This window comes from Arachis hypogaea, chromosome 11 (assembly GCF_003086295.3).
Source record: "Arachis hypogaea cultivar Tifrunner chromosome 11, arahy.Tifrunner.gnm2.J5K5, whole genome shotgun sequence".
NCBI lineage: Eukaryota > Viridiplantae > Streptophyta > Magnoliopsida > Fabales > Fabaceae > Arachis > Arachis hypogaea.
In genome coordinates this window covers 109,702,671-109,723,983 of record NC_092046.1, presented here as the reverse complement: position 1 = coordinate 109,723,983, position 21,313 = coordinate 109,702,671, and the positions used below count along the sequence as shown (strand labels likewise).

At 34.2% G+C, this 21,313-nt stretch overlaps 1 non-coding gene across 1 annotated transcript; it reads right to left on the bottom strand.

Moving 5' to 3' along the window:
* Window positions 1–15,947: 15,947 nt before the first annotated feature.
* Window positions 15,948–16,055, bottom strand: LOC112725044 (small nucleolar RNA R71). Its single transcript, XR_003164175.1, has one exon. It is a non-coding gene; the product is annotated as a small nucleolar RNA R71 (small nucleolar RNA).
* Window positions 16,056–21,313: the final 5,258 nt, after the last annotated feature.

The window sequence follows — 21,313 nt, the reverse complement described above, 5'->3', positions numbered from 1 at the left end:
TCAACAAATGGCAAATTATACCTTCTTCCATCCTTGTCTCGTTTTCCAATCAATCTAAGTTGAATATCGCGAATTAGATTAGATTTCATAACTTCACGCATCATTCGAAATGTCTCTGCCAGCACGTTGTATGTGTCAAGCATCTTCATAAGGTCAGCAACAATGGTTTTGTCTAGATGGTCTGTGTTGTTATCAGAGCTCCAATCCCAATAAAATAATGATTATTAAATGGAAATTGGTACATAAGGTTACAATACTTTTTTTTTTGGAATATAGCTTTGCCATGGTTAGGTACCTAACAACAGTAGTTCTACTGTTGATTTCATTCTGTGTCATAAATATATAATTGTGCAAATTTAGCAGGACTTCCCTCCTGTGGTAACAAACTACCCATCAAATGGTAGTTTTGGCCATGAAGTAGGAATGTTGGCGGTCTTTTGCTGTGGTTAATGGATCTGTCTATCTTTCCACCAAAAGACGTAAAAGCAAACATACTATTGTATGTACGGGTGTTCTTTTGAAAGTGGATGGATTTTTTCATCACAGCCCGATAGTAACTGATGAAGAATTTTCGAAGGTTGTTGGAGTAATGGTAATTTCACCTGACCTTGACGACAACAGAGGCCAAATTTTGGAACTCTCTCATGGCAGTGCTTGTTTAGACATTCTTCAAACCAAAACGTGGCTCCACAATGTTGGCATTCATAATCAGGGTTGCCAAAGTTAAGATATGAGACTTCTAAAATATGTAACACATGTTATGCTTATAACGGTTTCAGCTTGGTATAAAAATCAGAATAACTAAATGCAATGTTACCTTGAGTGATCTCTTCAAGTTCATTGTCATCATCATAATGTTGTTCTGCTTGTCCTGCATCTAATCAGTGAATATTCTATCAGTTGGGTGACTTCATAGTTTAAAATATGATGTTAGGTTCTACAAATACATTGTTTTATTTTAATACAAAAAAATAATGATGTTGTTCCACAAATTTCGGTTACACACCTGCTTCATCTTCTTTTCCAACTGTTTCATTTGCCTGAAGGTTTTGAGTTGGTATTTGTATGTGACAGATAAACTTTCCTTGTGCACTCGCTATAATTTTTAAGAAGCAGATTATTTGTTTTCAAATTAATATAAAATAAAAACTAATGATAATTTTTGCTTGTAATATGTGATAGCTTAACACACTATGGCAGAACTTCAAAAATATTTTTAAGGAGGCCAAACTTTAACATATAAAATACATAATATTATTTATATGGAAACAAAATTTTATTTCGAAAACAACTTTTTAGATTTTGTTACTAAGATGATAATAAATGAATAATTTTATAAAATATTTTAAAATAGTACTCTTCGAGTCTTGAACGGTTTAAAATATTCAATAGTTAAACCAGAACAAAATTTCTTTTAGTTAGAATGATAAATATTAAAAATTGTAATATTTATTGAATATTGAATACTTTTAGAAACAATTTAATTAAAAAACTAACAAAGCAAAAAATAATACCAAATTAATTAGAGATAAAAGAATTATTCAATTTCTTATAGATGATATGAAAAAATATAATTATTTAGAACTTAGTTTGAAAGATTAAAAATTTAAACGTTGTAACTTATAAAAATTCTCCATTAGTCTACACTAATAAAATTACACCAATAGTTAAAGAATATTTAAATATTTTGTGTAAATAAATAAAATAAAACCAAATGACATAAAATAGCATTAAAAAAATAAAGTAATTATTATAATGATTATGATGATGAGTTTTATTGTATCAAATACTTTATAAAAGGCCATTTTGGTTTGTGCATTAGTCCGACCAATTTGAAGAAAAATTTTAAGATAGCCCATTAATCTACCAACTTCGAAAAAGAATAGATAGCCCATGAATCTACAAATTTGAACAAAAACATAGTAAAAATGGAAGACTTTAAAACTTCAACACAAGACACTTAGTATAGTGCATACAACTTTTGTCAACTAAACTCTAATTATATTCTATATAATTTTATTACTAAACACTCTAAAAAAACTTTAGGGGCCATAGTCCCCCATCGTCTACACTAAACTCTACCATTGCATGTATCTCATGTAGCATGGCAACTATTAAAATCAATAGATTTATAGTAAGACAACAAATTAAATAAAGTTAACTAAAAAAGTAGTTGCAAAGTAATAAAGGAACTTGCATTACTCTGGATCTAATCTGTGTATACTATGTAAATTGGGCGACTTCATAGTTTAAAATATGATGTCAGTTTCCACAAAAACATTTTTTTTGTTTAAATACAAAAAAAATAATAATGTTGTTCCATAAACTTCATTAACGCACCTGCTTCATCTTCTTCCCCAACTATTTCCTCTGTCTGAAAGTTTTGACTTGGTACTTGTATGCGACGGAAAAACTTTTCTCGTGCACTCGTTGTAATTTTTAAGAAGCATATTATTTGTTTTAAAATATGATGTTAGGTTCCACAAATACATTGTTTTGTTTTAATACAAAAAAATAGTGATGTTGTTCCATAAATTTCGGTTACACACCTGCTTAATCTTCTTCTCCAACTGTTTCATCTGCTCTAAGGTTTTGACTTGGTACTTGTATGGGAGGGGTAAACTTTCCTCGTACACTCGCTGTAATTTTTAAGAAGCAGATTATTTGTTTTTAAATTAAAATAAAATAAAAACTAATGATAATTTTCGCCTTTAAAATGTGGTACCTTAATGCACTGTGGTGGAATTTCAAAAATATTTTTGAGGAGGCCAAAACTTTAACATAGAAAATACATAATATTATTTATATGGAAACAAAATTTTTGAAAATAAATTTTTAGAGTTTGTCACTAAGATAATAAAAAATGAATAATTTTATAAAATATTTTAAAATAGTACTCTTTGAGTCTTGTACAGTTTAAAATATTCAATAATTAAACCAAAACTAAATTTCTTTTAGTTAGAATGATAAATATTAAAATTATAATATTTATTGAACATTGAATATATTTTTTAGAGACAATTTAATTAAAAAACTTACAAAGCAAAAAATAATACCAAATTAATTAGACATAAAAGAATTGTTCAATTTCTTAAAGATGATATGAAAAAAAATAACTACTTAGAACTTAGTTTGAAAGATTAAAAATTTAAAAGTTATAACTTAAGAAAATTTTCCATTAGTGTACACTAATAAAATCACACCAATAGTTAAAGAATATTCTAATATTTTATGTAAAAAAATAAAATTAAATGAATAACACATAAAATAGCATTAAAAAAAATGAAGTAATTATTATAATGATCATGATGATGAGTTTTATTGTATCAATTACTTTATAGAACCCCTTTTAAGTTAGTTTATTAGTTTGACGAATTTGAAGAAAAATAGTTACATAGCCCATTAATCTACTAATTTGAAGAAAAATTAGATAGCCTATTAATCAACGAATTTGAAGAAAAAATAGTACAAATTGAAGAGTTTAAAACTTGAATACAAGATACTTAATATGGTATATAAAACTTTTGCCAACTGAACTTTAAGCATATTCTATATAATTTTATTACTGAAGACTTTATAAGAACTTTCGGTGGTCATGGCCCCCAATTATCCATACTAAGCTCCGCCATTATATATATATCATGTAGCATGGAAACTATAAGAATCAATAGATTTATAGTAAGACAACAAATTCAATAAATTAAAAAGTAGCTGGAGAATAATGAAGGAACTTGCTAAAACCCCTAATTCATTGGACACTGATACATAGTTGACCTTGTCGTTATTTTATTCCATTGGAGTTAATTCATATTCTCTATAATTTGTTTAGTTATCAACCTCCACATGCTATACAGTTTGAAGAAGTATTCATAGCTAATTGTAGTTCGGTCATGGTAGGCTCCCTAAGATATACAAACTATAGGTAAAGAAAATTTACATATATGTTGGCTGTTTTATATTTTGCAAGTATTTTTTAAAGCACATTCGTACATGAAAGTGTTTTTATCTAAGCCAAATTGCTATATATAGTTTTCACAAACTACTATTCCTTTGTCTACTGTATAATTCATGAAAGTGATTTGACATGCATTCATGCAACCTACACATAATGCAGATAGCTATGATATTTGATATTATTACTTGATATCAAACCTTTCTTAGCTCTGACTGATCGATCTTCCACTATGGCTGGTGTAGCAATATTAGTGTTAGTTGTGGTTGATTAAGTTACATGATGTGGTTCTCCCATGTTGAGACATTGAACATATTGAATTGGATCCGACATATGTTCAGATTGTTCCCAAGTATGACTTGGACGAAAAACTAAAGCAAGCAAAGAACGTTGTTAGATAATTATATCAAAATGTGTGAATGACTGAAGTTTTAATGATATTTAGTTTTATTTGGTTCAATATATAGATAAAGAAATCACCTGGGATGGCATTATTTCACCTGTGAACTACACAAATAGTATGTTGCTCTGTTACTCCAATTGGACTAATTTTCTTGCCAAGTGGTGTATGTGCAGTTATAGGATCACTCTCTTGTCCTGCATTGTATATGCTGAGTTATATTTCCTATACACATGATAACTTCTACTTTTGCAAGACACACATCATGAAAAAATAAAGCAACTTCATGTATTATTTCCATGGATTCGACCTCTTGTCCTAGTACTACAAAGTAAAATATCTAAACACATTTTTTTAGTTACATAAAAAGGATTCAAGTTTGAATATTATATAGATGCAGCACAAGAATGAACACATGCCTGTGTAAATAGATGTGAGTAGCTTCCATTTTAGGGATGTCAAGTTTCCCTAAAGCATATGAACAGAACCCTTTGTAGTAGTATTTGGCCAGTTCTGGAGGCAAATCTTTTCTGCAAATCACTTCAAAATTAGTCATACTTGTTTTGGAACAGATTATTATACCTGAATAAATAATTCAGATTATGATTTAAGAAACCCTTTTGCCCGTCTTCGTTCAATCTCCTCCTCTTTTCAGCCAGGATAAGATGCTTCTTCTTCTTTGCCTCCTTTGTATTGTATAGATTCATAGTATTCCAACAATATGCACAATGGTATTGTGTTACTCCTTAGAGGATTCTGTGTAACAACCCTGATTTTCGAGTACGCGAGATCTTTTCTAAAGGCACGAATTTCTCCGGAAGATTAGTAAAGAGAACACCTCTTCTATATCAACAAGTATCTCGATACTCATTGTCATTATGTCATCCTTAAGCTAGAACCTTTTCTGAGGCAAGCTCGATAACACGGTCACGAAGAACCTAGTTTTTGAACCGTATCGGTTAGGAGTTTTGATTCGGTTTTTCGTAAGTAGTCTCAGTTTGACGAACCGGACTCGATTCATGAGATAAGAGAGATAATAGTATAATATTATCATTATATTAGTATTAGAATATGCTTGAATGAAATTATAAGGTTACCTGGTCTGTTTTAGTTAAAAACAGAAAATCGGTTTAACCGGGTTCACAGTTTACTGGTGCAGCTTAGCACCAGAACTCTCTGATGACTTTAGCAATGCTAACGCCATATTATACATGTTTTATTCCCATAATAAATATGTTATTAGTGTCATTTATGCTAGTAGCTCAGAAAATAATTTTTAGAGATGTTTTTACGAGTGTTCCGATACATCTAGTTTTAGTAGTTGTACACCAGAAATATTTTAATATTATTTTAACCCACCTCCAAGCCAGCCAATCACAACTCACCTTACACCCCCAAGACCTCCAATTCTGTCTCATTTCATCATTTTGGCCGAAAATAACAAGAGAGAAAAGAGAGAAACTTTCATGAACACTTAATCTTCAAAGCTTGATTTCTTCTGAACTAAAACTCAAATCAAAACTCCGATTTCACCAAAATGATCCTCTCTTCTTCCTCTACATAACCATATAACATATCAAGGCTGGAAATAAGGTGAGATGGCTGTCTCCCTCCCTCTTCAATTCGGTTTTGAAGGAAGCATGGTTAAACAAGTATTTTCTTGATGTTCTTCCTTAGATCTCTTGCTTAGCTTCACTTGTGGGCCAAAGATCTTTGATTTCCTGCACGTTTAAAGTGAGGATAACCTTCCTAAGATGCTACTGAACTTCGTTTAGTTGATGGTTTAGAGTTTTAAAGTTGTTCTTGATGTGTTTTAGGAGGAAAAAGTGCTTTAAGAACACTTCAAAGAGTAACCGGATTTGGAGCAGCAAATCAAGGTAGGGTGTAACGAAATTAATCTTGATTATTTGTGTTTGAGTTGTGTGAATGCTGCATGATTTGGCTTTGCTAAAAATTGGTTGCATATATGATTGATTCTTGGTGAAAATTTGGTGAAATTTTGATGAAATTTGATGAAATTCAAGCTTTAAAGTTCATGTTCTTGGAGCAGCTGGAAAAATGAAACCCTAGGCCTAAATTGAGGTTCAATTTGTTTTAAAATCATGTAGAAAAGATGGGATTTTAGTGGCTGCTAATTTATTATGAATTAAGATAAAAATCGGTTGCTGAAAAGACTGAAAAACAGGTAAAAACAGAGAAAGAATCTGAAGAATTTACGAAGAACACGAAGAACACTTTGAGTGTGATGAAGAACATTGAAGAACACCTTTTAGATCTTAGAAAGGGCAAGGAAGTAAATATTTTGGTGTTTGAGGGGTTATTTGGTAATTTCTAAAAGTTAGGGCGGTTAAAGTAGAAATATTAAAAGTTACCCGGGTAAAAAGTTAATTTTGAAAGTGAAAAGGTAAAGGCAAGATAATTTTCGACAATTTAATGATAAAATAATAAATAATAATAAAATATTAAATAATAATATTTAATTAAAAATAATATTTTAATAAAAATAATAAAATAATGCAGAAAAGGCAGTTTTCTGTAAAAGCTTTAGAAAGACAACTTTAAGTGCAGAATCTCATAATTACCTTCATAAAACACTTAGGGAATGGTAATAACATGTTAGTGAGGCAAAGATAAAGAAAAGATAAAAAGTTAAAGAAAAGATAAAAACCAAAGAAAAAGTCTGTAAAATTTTAATGACAGAAAAACAGACAGAGACTAGTGAACGAACTAGGGCAACTTAGTTAGTACTTGAGTTGCGACTAGGATTAGGTATAATATGAAAAGTTAAACTATTTCAGTATAGACTTAATGAACCTATAATTGGGACATGATAACTATTCATACCAAAATTTACATAAGCTTTAAATACATACGTTAAGCAGAGAAATCAGAGTAGAGTAAAAAGATAAAAGAGATGAGTAATACAACAAAGAGATATTTGTTTTGTGTACATTTGTTGCATTAAGGCAACTCCAGAGTTATTTGTTTGTTCATCTGCTGCGTTGAGGCAGTCAGATAAATAGTGGTACGACCACAGAACGTTTTCCAGTGCTACACAGCTATTGAGAGCTATACCTGCAACTGATAATCTGGGATCACTTGCAGAGGATATTAATTCATACACGGCTAGAATGCCACACCTGTAATGCAAGGATTTGCTTACAGAGTATATGATTTCATACACGGCTAGAATGCCGTCACCTGTAAGGCAGAGTCTGCTTACAGAGGATATGACACATACGTCAGTTAGTGAGAATTGTACCTATGCTAACTGGAAAACCATACCCGTTTCAGCTGCTTCGGGTAACGTCGGGAGCGGGTATGTAACCGACAAATGAGCTCATTACCTGCATTAAGGCTAGACATGCATCATACTTGGTTGTGCATTTCTTCCATTATGTTTGTTGTATGAATGTATGTTTTCTTTGTGTGTATTCTATTCTTTGTGTTTGTGTTATTTTCTTGTATTCTTCTGTTTGTGTTCTGCTATCTGTTTTCTCTATCTTCTCTACTTATCTGTGTTTTCTATTTACTGCTTCTTTGTATTCTGCTAATAGTCTGCTAAACGACATAGAATTAATGAACGTAACTAATAACCCCGACCCTACTAAGAACTCCCCAATTCTTACCCCTTCTCTCTTCCTTCCCCCTTCAGATGGAAGTAAGAGTACCTTACCGTAGTTCGTTGATGATGGCTCTGTAAAGAGGATTCCACTCTAGATAGTTTTCTGAGTCTAGGGTGAATCTCGTTCTCTGTTTATATGTATATACAATGAGACCAGCCAATGTCTGCACCCCGTTTGTATGTAAACTTTAACCTAAATCCTATGTACGAGACTCCTGTTGTGTGGCTACTTGATGAGGTACCAGAGAGACGTCATATAGCAATGTCTGATCGTGCAGAGGAGTAACAGATGATGTTCTACCCTTTGATGACGTTCCACTTGACTTGAGTTTTGAAGACTTAGAACGTACTTTCCCTCGCTTTAGTAGTTTAGAGGGACTAGGTGATTATAGAGTCTAGGCTAGCCTAGGTGCCAGCTTAGGGACCTCTTAAACAGGTCAGGACCTGGGATGTTGTATGTATGTATATGTATATAGTTATTATCTAGCTATATCTAGGGGTGTTCTAACTAAAAGTCTATACTCTGATAAAGGCTAGATCACTGAATGTTGTTAGCTGCTTGTGATGTATTTATGTGTGGTTGTTTATAACTGTTTTATTTGTTATCAGTTGTGAGTTGATTATGAATGATTCAGTTTATTAACCCAAATGATTTAAAAAAATACCTCGCAAATTAACTACACTTTTAACAACGAATCAGGCTCATATGATAAATAATAGATAATAATTAGAAAGACAAATTGGTAGCACTCAGTTTCCGGTATGATTTAAACATATTGAAAATTGGGTCGTTACATTCTGCAGGTTCACAAATATGTGAAACTTTATCAATGTAGTGTGCAGGAAAAAGTTTTCTATGAATGTAACTTTGAAAAAAATACATGGTGCAAGTTTTTTTGATGAATTTTGAGAATCCTAACTTTGAGACCAAAGGTGTGAAGCTATCTGTCTTTGATAGATCCCTCCACTTTTGGCGATACAAAATAGTCTTATTGACTATTTGTTGTGACTTGTCCTATCACTACTACATAATTGACTTTTACTAACATTTAAAAAATGTTACCAAATCATATTAAAATATTAGCTATGTATATTAGTAACATTTTAACAAATGTTAAATATACCCTATGTTACTAAAGAGTTTTACTAATATTTTTCTAATAATTTAATAACATTTAATAAAAATATTACAATAGATCTTCTATAGTAATATTATGAGAAATGTTACAATAGACCTTTCTTAGTAACACTTAAAAAAATGTTACAATAGATATATTTTGTAACACTTAGAAAAATGTTACCATAGATATTTTTTGTAACACTTAAAAAATGTTACAATAGATATTTTATGTAACACTTAGAGAAATGTTATCATAGATATTTTTTGTAACACTTCAAAAAATATTACCATAGATATTTTTTGTAACACTTAAAAAATGTTACAAAAGATCTTTAGTAACATTTTTTTACTTATATTATACTATTTTTTATTTTTTATTTTATATTATACATAATATAAATATACTAAAATTAATTACTACAACATGAAATATTTCATTAAATTCACAAATTCACAAAATGAAATTTTTATAGCCACTTTCATTAATCAATAATCATTGTACAAATTTGCTTCGTGATGCAAATAAAATGGAAAAAAATACTTATAGCACTTAAACTTTATAAACATTACTCAATGTTGCAAGAACTGTGAAAATTGTCCCTGCTCCAATGAAGCACTATGGAACAGAACACATCTTAGGAAGACAACAGCATAAACAATTGTCCTATATACAAATTCAATGCCAAGTTGGAATTCCTGTGAAAATTTACTATGGAGGAGATTGTGGCCTTTGATGCCAAGTCGGAATTCCTGTCACTAGATCCTGAAATCACCAAATAAATAAATAATGGAAGTTCCTATGGAAATTTTAAATAATGAAGGGTTCCTCATACTAATCTGCAAGTTTACATGTCTAAAGCAACCTAACTCAGCTGGGTAAGGCAAGGCTGAAAGGAGAATCCCAAAGTTGCTCATGGTACTGGTACTTGCTTGACTCCTGCAACTGTAGCAAACAATGAAAAGAATAAGTTAATTGATTATCCTTCTCTGTAATAGAATACAATACCAAGATCACCAAGAGCACTGCTAGCAATAGAATACAATCCGAGCTTGTGAGGCTTTCCATTCTTGTCAATGCCATCTAGAATCACCCTAATTGATTGTCCTTCTCTGTAAGGAACCTCTCCTGAAACAATTAATTATAATTAGTTACAATCACTGAACTAGCAATAGACAAATAAAAAAGCACAGAAAGTTAATACTCTAGTTTATGAACTCCATCAACAGTTTTTGTCTTGATCATCTTAAAGTAAATTTAGCATGTGAGCATGCTGAACCTGAACAACAACAGAAAAATTTTAAATGAAGAAATATTCCCAGCAAAAACACTAACACACATGTTCATGCAGAAGAAAGATGATTCAAAATATTCAATAATAGATGATCAAGAAATATTAGCATTATTTTTAACCTTCACAGCAACTTTTTGGCCATCATGTGTGCGGGCAACATGGACTTGTGCAAGGGAAGCACTTGCTATTGGAATTGGGTCAAACTCAGCAAATATCTACATAATTAAAAAAGCAAAACTCATCCACCACAATAGTAATATTTCAAGAGAAAAGTCGCAACCATGACTGGAGAAAAATAACACACATAAAGGACAAATGAATCAAACAAAAATATTTATACATTTTCCAGTGTGTCTCCAAGCTCCCTCTTGAATACTTCACATATTTGCTCATATGAAGAAACTGGACATCTATTTAGCATAGATTCCCTCAATGTTATAACATACTCTTGAGGAACCAAGTACTCCTGTTCATAAATAAACATATAAAAGAACAAACAGAGTATTCCCTTTGCATCACTGAGGACGATTGCAATTGGTAAAGTCAGTTATCACCATATATTTTTTTCTATTCAAACAAAAAGGAGAGGCAAAGGAAGTATACCAACTTCCCAAGATGCTGCCCAAGCTTTATATAAATCCCACCGTTCTTAAAACACAAGTCTCGAAGTTTCTCTGCTGACCGGAGGTGAACTTAATGCTTGACCATCTCCCTCTCAATTCTTTCCTCACGCAATCCATGCAGTGAATATTCATAATCTAACAAAACAACGACACAGCAAACCACATTTCATTATTCCAAGCTTCATTCTCACTCAAAAAATAATGTTTGTGAATAAACCAATGTGAAAACAGGCGTAGAAACATCATAAATTCATAATTCACAACTCAAAACCTTAATTCAAATTTGAACTATTAATTCAAATAAGGTAAAGACAATACAAATTGATGTGCAACATTGTCAATCACTTTAACCCCAAACAAACTTTTAGTAACAAAAACCCAAACTCAAAACTAGCATCCAAATTTACAGAATTCAATAAGGTAAAAGAAGTAGGATTGAGCTTTGAAGCCAAGAACAAATAAATAAATAATCAATAAAACTGATAAGAATTTTTAAATTTGCAGAAACTTCGGGAACCACGAAGTTTCTGTTAGATCTACAGTTTATTTACCGAACGCAATGTTGGCGGCAGTGACGGCGTCGCGGAGGAGGCGGTGGGGAACGGTGGCGCAGAACCTGAGAGCTGTTGCGGGGTCGTCAGAGGTGGCAATGAGCGCTGCCGCGGTGCCACCGGCAGCGGCGGAGGAAACAAGAGAGAGCTTCTTTCCTTGCCAGATAATTCTTTAGCTTTCTTCAGCAATCCATTCCTTCTCTTCGAAAATGTTACTTGCCGGCTTGTTGAATTGTCGATCCTTCGAATCGCAATCTTTCCTCGCCCCATCACAATCAATTTTAGGGTTCCTACCTCCTCAAATTAAACATCTCCTTTAATTTGACCTGTGATGAGCGGATAATTTATACCCTTTTTGGCATTATTTTTACATAGTTTTTAGTATATTTTAATTACTTTTTATTATATTTTTATTAGTTTTTATTCAAAAATCACATTTCTGGACTTTACTATCATTTTGTGTATTTTTCTGTGATTTCAGGTATTTTCTGACTGAAATTGAGGGACCTGAGCAAAAATCTTATTTAGAGGCTGAAAAATGACTGTAGATGCTGTTGGATTCTGACCCTGCTGCACTCGAAGTGGATTTTTTGGAGCTACAGAAGCCCAATTTGCACGCTCTCAATTGCGTTGGAAAGTAGACATCCTGGGGTTTCAAGCAATATATAATAGTCCATACTTTGCGCGAGATTTGATGGCCCAAACTGGCGTCCAAACTGGCACCAGAATTGGAGTTAAACGCCCAAACTGGCACCAAAGCTGGCGTTTAACTCCAAGAATAGCCTATGCACGAAAAAGCTTCAATGCTCAGCCCAAGCACACACCAAGCGGGCCCCGGAAGTAGATTTCTGCACTATCTGCACTTAGTTACTCATTTTCTGTAACCCTAGGCTACTAGTCTAGTATAAAAACTACTTTTAGAGATTTATTTTAGATCATCTTTTTGAATCATATGTAACTTTTATCATCTTTTCACGTTTGGAGGCTGGCCTCATGGCCATACCTAGACCTTTTTCACTTATGTATTTTCAACGGTGGAGTTTCTACACCCTATAGATTAAGGTATAGAGCTCTGTTATTTTTCATGAATTAATGCAAGTACTATTATTTTTCTATTCAATTCACACCTACTTCTTCTCCAAGATATACTCTCGTACTTAATTCAGTTAAGTCAGAATGAAGGGGTGACCCATGACAACCACCCAATCTTCGTTACTCGCTTAGCCAAGATCGCGTGCCTGACAACAACAAAGCGGTCTACATGATGTTCAATGTAGTCATTGGACGATAGCCGGAGTATATTCTCTTGGATATCTAATACACGGACCAAGTCCGTGAGATTAGTATCTTCGTGGTATAGGCTAGAATTATTGGCAGCATTTCTGGGATCCGAAAAGTCTAAACCTTGTCTGTGGTATTCCGATTAGGATCCGGGAAGGGATGACTGTAATGAGCTTCAAACCCGCGAATGTTGGGCGCAAGTGACAGTGTGCAAAAGGATAAATGGATCCAATTCGGATGCCAGCGGGAACCTACAGATGATTAGCCATGCGGTAGCTGTACCTGGTATTTTTCATCTGAGACGAGAAGTCCGACAGTTGATTAGCCGTGCAGAAACCGTAGAGGACCATTTTTACTGAGAGGATCCTACAGCTTGCCATGGAAGGAAGTAACACACGGTTGGAAGAAGGCAATAGGAAAGCAGAGGTTCAGAAGCAACAAAGCATCTCCATACACTTATTTGAAATTCCCACCAATGAATTACATAAGTAACTTTATTTTATTTTATGTTATATTTATATTTTAATTATCAAAACCTCATAACCATTTGAATCCGCCTGACTGAGATTTACAAGGATGACCATAGCTTGCTTCAAGCCGACAATCTCCGTGGGATCGACCCTTACTCACGTAAGGTTTATTACTTGGACGACCCAGTGCACTTGCTGGTTAGTTGTGCGGAGATGTGAAAAGTGTGAATCACGATTTCCCACACCAAGTTTTTGGCGCCGTTGCTGGGAATTGTTCGAGTTTAGACAACTGACGGTTCATCTTGTTGCTTAGATTAGGTACTTTTATTTTATGTTTAAGCTTTTTAATTTTTATTTAATTTGGAAAAAAATACAAAAAAAAAAATTTAGTTTTCAAAAAATTCAAAAAAATTTGTTCTTCAGAATTTTTAAGAATGAATTCTAGAGTTTCATAAGATATGTTGAAGCCTGGCTGGCTGTTAAGCCATGTCTAATCTTTTGGACCGAGGTTTCCACTTATCTTTGCAGGAGCCTTTTGGTTCTCATCAATTTGGCTGTTGTATGTAATGCTCTGCTAAAGCTTGGCTGGCTATTTGGCCATGTCTAATTCTTTTGGACCAGAGCTTTAGACTAACATTGCATGATTCCTGGAATTTTTATTAAAAATTTTGTATCCCTTTATTTTCTTTTCCAAAATAATTTTCGAAAAATACAAATTTTTTTTTAAAAAATCATAAAAACCAAAAATTTGTGTTTCTTGTGTCAAATTTTAAGTTTAGTGTCAATTGCATGCTTTAATTTTTCTTTAATTTTCGAAAATATATGCATTGTGTTCTTCATTGATCTTCAAGTTGTTCTTGATAATTTTCCTTGTTTGATCTTTAATTTTTCTTGTTTTGTGTCTTTTCTTATTTTTCATATGCATTTTTGAATTACTAGTATCCAAAGTTTAAAAATTTTTAGGTTTGGTGTCTTGCATGTCTTTTTTTTCTTAAAAATTTTCAAAAATATGTTCTTGATGTTCATCATGATCTTCAAAGTGTTCTTGGTGTTCATCTTGACATTCAAAGTGTTCTTGCATGCATTCATTGTTTTGATCTTAAACTTTTATGTTTTGTGTCATTTTGTGTTTTTCTCTCTCCATATTAAAAATTCAAAAAAAAAATTGATATCTTTCCCTTATTTTACTCATAAATTTCAAAATTTTGGGTTGATTTAGTTAAAACTTTTAAAATTTGGTTGTTTCTTGTTAGTCAAGTCAAAATTTCAATTTAAAAATTCTATCTTTTCAAATCTTTTTCAAAAATAAAATCTTTTTTATTTTTCCTTTAATGTTTTCAAAAATCTTTAAATTAATTTTCAAAATATTTTTCTTAATTTCTATTTCATATTTTTAAAATTATTGCTAACATTTAATCTTTAAATTCTAGAATCATATCTTTTAGTTTTATGTTAGTCAAGTAATCAACTTTAATTTCAAAAATTAAATCTTTTGAATTTCCTTTTCAAATCTTTTTCAAAATGAATTTCAATCATATCTTTTTCAAAATTTAATTTCAAAATCCTTTTCTAACTTCTTATCTTTTCAAAATTTATTTTCAAATCTTTTTCAATTAACCACTTGACTTGTTTGTTTTAATTTTAAAAAGTTTACTATTTCTTATCTTTTTCAAAACTACCTAACTACTTTTCTCTCTCATTAATTTTGAAAACTAACTAAAAAACTTTTTCAAAAATCTTTTTAATTAATTAATTTATTTAGTTTTCAAATTACTTTTATTTCCCTTCTTAAATTCGAATTCTAACCAATAATTAAAATAAAAACAAAAATATTTTTCTTTTTCTTTTAAATTAATATTCGAATTTTCTCTCTCTCTCTCTCTCTCTCTCTCTCTCATCTCCTTCTATTTGTTTATTTATTTACTAACACTTCTCTTCTTAAAATTCGAACCCTTCCTCTCTCTCTGTGTTCGAATTCTCTTTATTCTCTCTACCTCATTCTTTTATTCTTTTCTTCTTCTACTCACATAAAGGAATCTCTATACTGTGACATAGAGGATTCCTCTTCTTCTCTGTTCTCTTCTTTTTCATAGGAGCAGGAATAAGGATAAGAACATTCTTGTTGAAGCTGATCCTGAACCTGAAAGGACTCTAAAGAGGAAGCTAAGAGAAGCTAAAGCACAACACTCTGAAGAGGACCTAATAGAGATTTTCAAAAAAGAAGTAGTTATGGCAGCTGAAAATAACAACAATGGTGGAGATGCAAGGAAGGTGCTTGGTGACTTTACTGCACCAACTTCTGACTTCTATGGAAGAAGCATCTCAATTCCTGCAATTGGAGCAAACAACTTTGAGCTTAAGCCTCAATTAGTTTCTCTAATGCAGTAGAATTGCAAGTTTCATGGACTTCCATTGGAAGATCCTCATCAGTTCTTAGCTGAATTCTCACAAATCTGTGACATTGTTAAGACCAATGTGGTTAATCCTGAGCTCTACAGACTTATGCTTTTCCCCTTTGCTGTAAGAGACAGAGTTATGATATGGTTGGACTCACAACTTAAAGAAAGCATGAACTCTTGGGAAAAGTTGGTCAATGCTTTCTTGGCCAAATTCTTTCCACCTCAAAGTTGAGCAAGCTTAGAGTGGAAGTCCGAACCTTCAGACAGAAGGAAGGTGAATCCCTCTATGAAGCTTGGGAAAGATACAAGCAATTGATCAGAAGGTGTCCTTCTAACATGCTTTCAGAATGGAGCATTTTATGTATATTCTATGATGGTGTGTCTGAATTGTCCAAGATGTCATTGGATCATTCTGCTGGTGGATCTCTTCATCTGAAGAAGACGCCTGTAGAAGCCCAGGAACTCATTAAAATGGTTGCAAATAACCAGTTTATGTACACTTCTGAAAGAAATCCTATGAATAATGGGACAACTCAGAAGAAATGAGTTCTTGAGATTGATACTCTGAATACAATATTGGCTCAGAATAAAATATTGACTCAGCAAGTTAATATGATTTCTCAGAGCCTGACTGGAATGCAAGCTGCATCCGGCAGTGCTAAAGAAGCTTCCCCTGAAGGAGAAGCTTATGACCCTGAGAATCCTGCAATAGAAGAGGTGAATTACATGGGAGAATTCTATGGAAACACCTATAATCCTTCATGGAGAAATCACCCTAATTTCTCATGGAAGGATCAACAGAAGCCTAATCAGAGCTTCAATAATAATGGTGGGAGAAATAGGTTTGGAAATAGCAAGCCTTTTCCATTATCTTCTGAGCAACAGACAGAGAATTCTAAGCAGAGCCAATCTGACTTAGCAACCATAGTCTCTGATCTATCTAAGATCATTCTCAGTTTCATGACTGAAACAAGGTCCTCCATTAGAAATTTGGAGGCACAAGTAGGTCAACTGAGTAAAAGAGTGACTGAAATTCCTCCTAGTACTCTCCCAAGCAATATAGAAGAGAATCCAAAAAGAGAGTGCAAGGCCATAAACACGTCCAACATGGCCGAAACTGGAGAGAGTCAAAAGGCAGTGATCTCCAGTGAGGAAGACATTGCTGGACGTCTACTGGCCACTAAAGAGTTCCCTGATGAGGAACCAAAGGAATCTGAGGCTCATATAGAGACCATAGAGATTCCACTGAAATTTCTGTTGCCATTCATGAGCTCTGATGAGTATTCTTCCTCTGAAGAGGATGAAGATATTACTGAAGAGCAAGTTGCTCAGTATCTAGGAGCAATCATGAAGCTGAATGCCAAGTTATTTGGTAATGAGACATGGGAGGATGAACCTCTATTACTTAGTAATGAACTGAATGTTTTGGTTCAACAGAAATTACCTCAGAAGAAACCGGATCCCGAAAAGTTCTTAATACCTTGCATCATAGGCACCATGACCTTTAAAAGGGCCCTGTGTGACCTTGGTTCAAGTATAAACCTCATGCCACTCTCTGTAATGGAGAAACTAGGGATCTTTGAGGTACAAGCTGCAAGAATCTCACTAGAGATGGCAGACAATTCAAGGAAACATGCTTATGAACTTGTAGAGGATGTCTTAGTAAAAGTTGAAGGCTTTTACATCCCTGCTGATTTCATAATCCTAGACATTGGGAAGGATGAGGATGAATCCATTATCCTTGGAAGACCCTTCCTAGCTACAGCAAGAGCTGTGATTGATGTGGACACAGGAGAGTTAGTCCTTCAATTGAACGAGGACTACCTTGTGTTTAAGGCTCAATGATCTCCTTCTGTAACCATGGAGAGGAAGCATGAAAAGCTTCTCTCAATACAGAGTCAAATAGAGCCCCCACTCTCAACTTTTAGGTTTGGTGTTGGGAGGCCATCATCAAGCTCTGAGTCTCTGTGAAGCTCTCTAAGAGCTCACTGTCAAGCTATTGACATTAAAGAAGCGCTTATTGGGAGGCAACCCAATGTTATTTAATTATATTTATTTATTTTCCATTATTATTTTATATTTTCTTTAGGTTGATGATCTTGTGAAGTCATAAAAACAACTGCAGAATTAAAGCAAAATGAAAAACAACATAAAAAATAGCACACCCTGGAGGACAGACTTACTGGCGTTTAAACGCCAGTAAGGATAGCAGAATGGGCGTTTAACGCCTAGCCTGGCAGCATTCTGGGCGTTTAACGCCAGGAAAGGTAGCAGAGCTGGCGTTAAATGCCAGGATTGGCACACAGTGGGCGTTTGAACACCAGAATGGTGCAGGGAGCAAAATTCCTTGACACCTCAGGATCTGTGGACCCCACAGGATTCCCACCTACCCCACCTCTTCTCCTCTCCTCTTCACACCTTTCTATAACACTCTTCCCCAAATATTCTTCACCTATCAAATCTTACCCTCTTCTCCAAAATATCTTCACCACTCATATCCATCAATCATAAAACCCCACCTACCTAACCATTCAAATTTAAACCATTTCCCTCCCAAACCCACCCCTTCATGACCAAATTCCCCCTCTCTCCTACCCTATAAATACCCCTCCTCACTACCTTCAATTTCACACATCATACACACTACTACCCCCTTGGCCAAAACCTTCACTACCCTCCATCTCCTCCATTTCTTCTTCTTCTACTCCTTTCTTTCTTATTTTGCTCGAGGATGAGCAAATCTTTTAAGTTTGGTGTGGAAAAAGCTCTGCTTTTCTATTTTTCCATAACCATCAATGGCACCTAAGGCCGGAGAAACCTCTAGAAAGAGGAAAAGGAAGGCAATTACTTCCACCTCCGAGCCATGGGAGATGGAGAAATTCATCTCAAAGGTCCATCAAGACCACTTCTATGAAGTTGTGGCCAAGAAAAAGGTGATCCCTGAGGTCCCCTTCAAGCTCAAAAAGAGTGAATATCTAGAGATCCGACATGAGATTCAAAGAAGAGGTTGGAAAACTCTCACCAACCCCATTCAACAAGTCGGAATTTTAATGGTTCAAGAGTTCTATGCTAATGCATGGATCACTAGGAACCATGACCAAAGTATGAACCCGAACCCAAAGAATTGGCTCACAATGGTTCGGAGGAATTACGTGGATTTTAGTCCGAAAAATGTGAGGTTGGCATTCAACTTGCCAACAATGCAAGGAGATCCTCATCCTTTCACTAGAAGGGTCAAATTTGATCAAAGGTTGGACCAAGTCCTTATAGACATTTGTGTGGAAGGAGCTCAATGGAAGAGAGACTCAAGAGGCAAGCCGGTTCAACTAAGAAGGCTTGACCTTAAACCCATGGCTAGGGGATGGTTGGAGTTCATCCAATGCTCTATCATTCCTAGTAGCAACCGGTCTGAAGTTACAATAGACCGGGCTATCATGATCCATAGCATCATGAATGGAGAGGAAGTAGAAGTTCATGAGATCATATCCCTAGAACTCTACATGGTGGTGGACAAGCCCTCCACTTTGGCAAGGTTAGCCTTTCCTCATCTCATTTGCACCCTATGCAATTCAGCTGGAATTGTCATAGAGGGAGACATCCTCATTGAAGGAGACAAGCCCATCACTAAGAAAAGGATGGAGCAAACAAGAGAGCCCACTCATGGACCTCAACAAGAGCATGAGGAAGTTCCTCATCATGAAATCCCTGAGATGCCTCAAGGGATGCATTTTCCTCCACAAAACTATTGGGAGCAAATCAACACCTCCTTAGGAGAATTAAGTTTCAACATAGAGCAACTAAGGATGGAGCACCAAGAGCATTCCATCATCCTCCATGAAATTAGAGAAGACCAAAGAGCCATGAGGGAGGAGCAACAAAGGCAATGAAGAGACATAGAGGAGCTCAAGCACTCCATAAGATCTTCAAGAGGAAGAACTAGCCACCATCACTAAGGTGGACCCGTTCTTTAATTTCCTTGTTCTTATTTTTTCTGTTTTTTCAAAAATTATGCTTTATGTTTTGTCTAGTTTGTGTCTTCATTACATGATCATTAGTGTCTAGTGTCTATGTCTTAAAGCTATGAATATCCTATGAATCGTTCACCTTTCTTAAATGAAAAAAAAAATGTTTTTTGAAAAAGAAAAAGAAGTACATAAATTTTGAATTACATCTTGAAAATAATCTAATTATTTTGATGTGGTGGCAACACTTTTTATTTTCTGAATGAATGCTTGAACAGTGCATATTTTTGATATTGTTATTTATGAATGTTAAAATTGTTGGCTCTTGAACGAATATTGAAAAGGAGAAATGTTATTGATAATCTGAAAAAGCAGTGAAAAGCTTGCAAAAAAAAGTAGCAAAAAAAAAAGAGAAAAAAAAGAAAGAAAAAGAAAAAGCAAGCAGAAAAAGCCAATAACCCTTTAAACCAAAAGACAAGGGAAAAGAGGATCCAAGGCTTTGAGCATAATGGATAGGAGGGCCCAAAGGAATAAAATCCTGGCCTAAGCTGCTAAATCAAGCTGTCCCTAACCATATGCTTGTGGCGTGAAGGTGTCAAGTGAAAAACTTGAGACTGAGCGGTTAAAGTCGTGGTCCAAAGTAAAAAGAGTATGCTTAAGAGCTCTGGACACCTCTAACTGGGGACTTTAGCAAAGCTGAGTCACAATCTGAAAAGGTTCACCCAGTTATGTGTCTGTGGCATTTATGTATCCGGTGGTAATATTGGAAAACAAAATGCTTAGGGTCACGGCCAAGACTCATGAAGTAGCTGTGTTCAAGAATCAACATACTGAAATAGGAGAATCAATAACACTATCTGAATTCTGAGTTCCTATAGATGCCAATCATTCTGAACTTCAAAGGATAAAGTGAGATGCCAAAACTGTTCAGAAGCAAAAAGACTACAAGTCCCACTCATCTAATTGGAACTGAGCTTCATTGATATTTGAAATTTATTATATATTCTCTTCTTTTTATCCTATTTTGTTTTTAGTTGCTTGGGGACAAGCAACAATTTAAGTTTGATGTTGTGATGAGCGGATAATTTATACCCTTTTTGGCATTATTTTTACATAGTTTCTAGTATGTTTTAATTACTTTTTATTATATTTTTATTAGTTTTTATTCAAAAATCACATTTCTGGACTTTACTATGAGTTTGTGTGTTTTTCTGTGATTTCAGGTATTTTCTGACTGAAATTGAGGGACCTAAGCAAAAATCTGATTCAGAGGCTGAAAAAGGACTGCAGATGCTGTTGGATTCTGACCCTGCTGCACTCGAAGTGAATTTTCTGGAGCTACAGAAGTTCAATTGGCATGCTCTCAATTGCGTTGGAAAGCAGACATCCTGGGCTTTCTAGCAATATATAATAGTCCATACTTTACCCGATATTTTATGGCCCAAACTGGCGTCCAAAGCCAGCCTAAAACTTCCTGGCGTAAAACGCCCAAATTGGCACCAGAATTGGAGTTAAATGCCCAGACTAGCACCAAAGCTGGCGTTTAACTCCAAGAACAGCCTATGCACGAAAAAGCTTCAATGTTCAGCCCAAGCACACACCAAGTGGGCCCCAAAAGTAGATTTCTGCACTATCTAT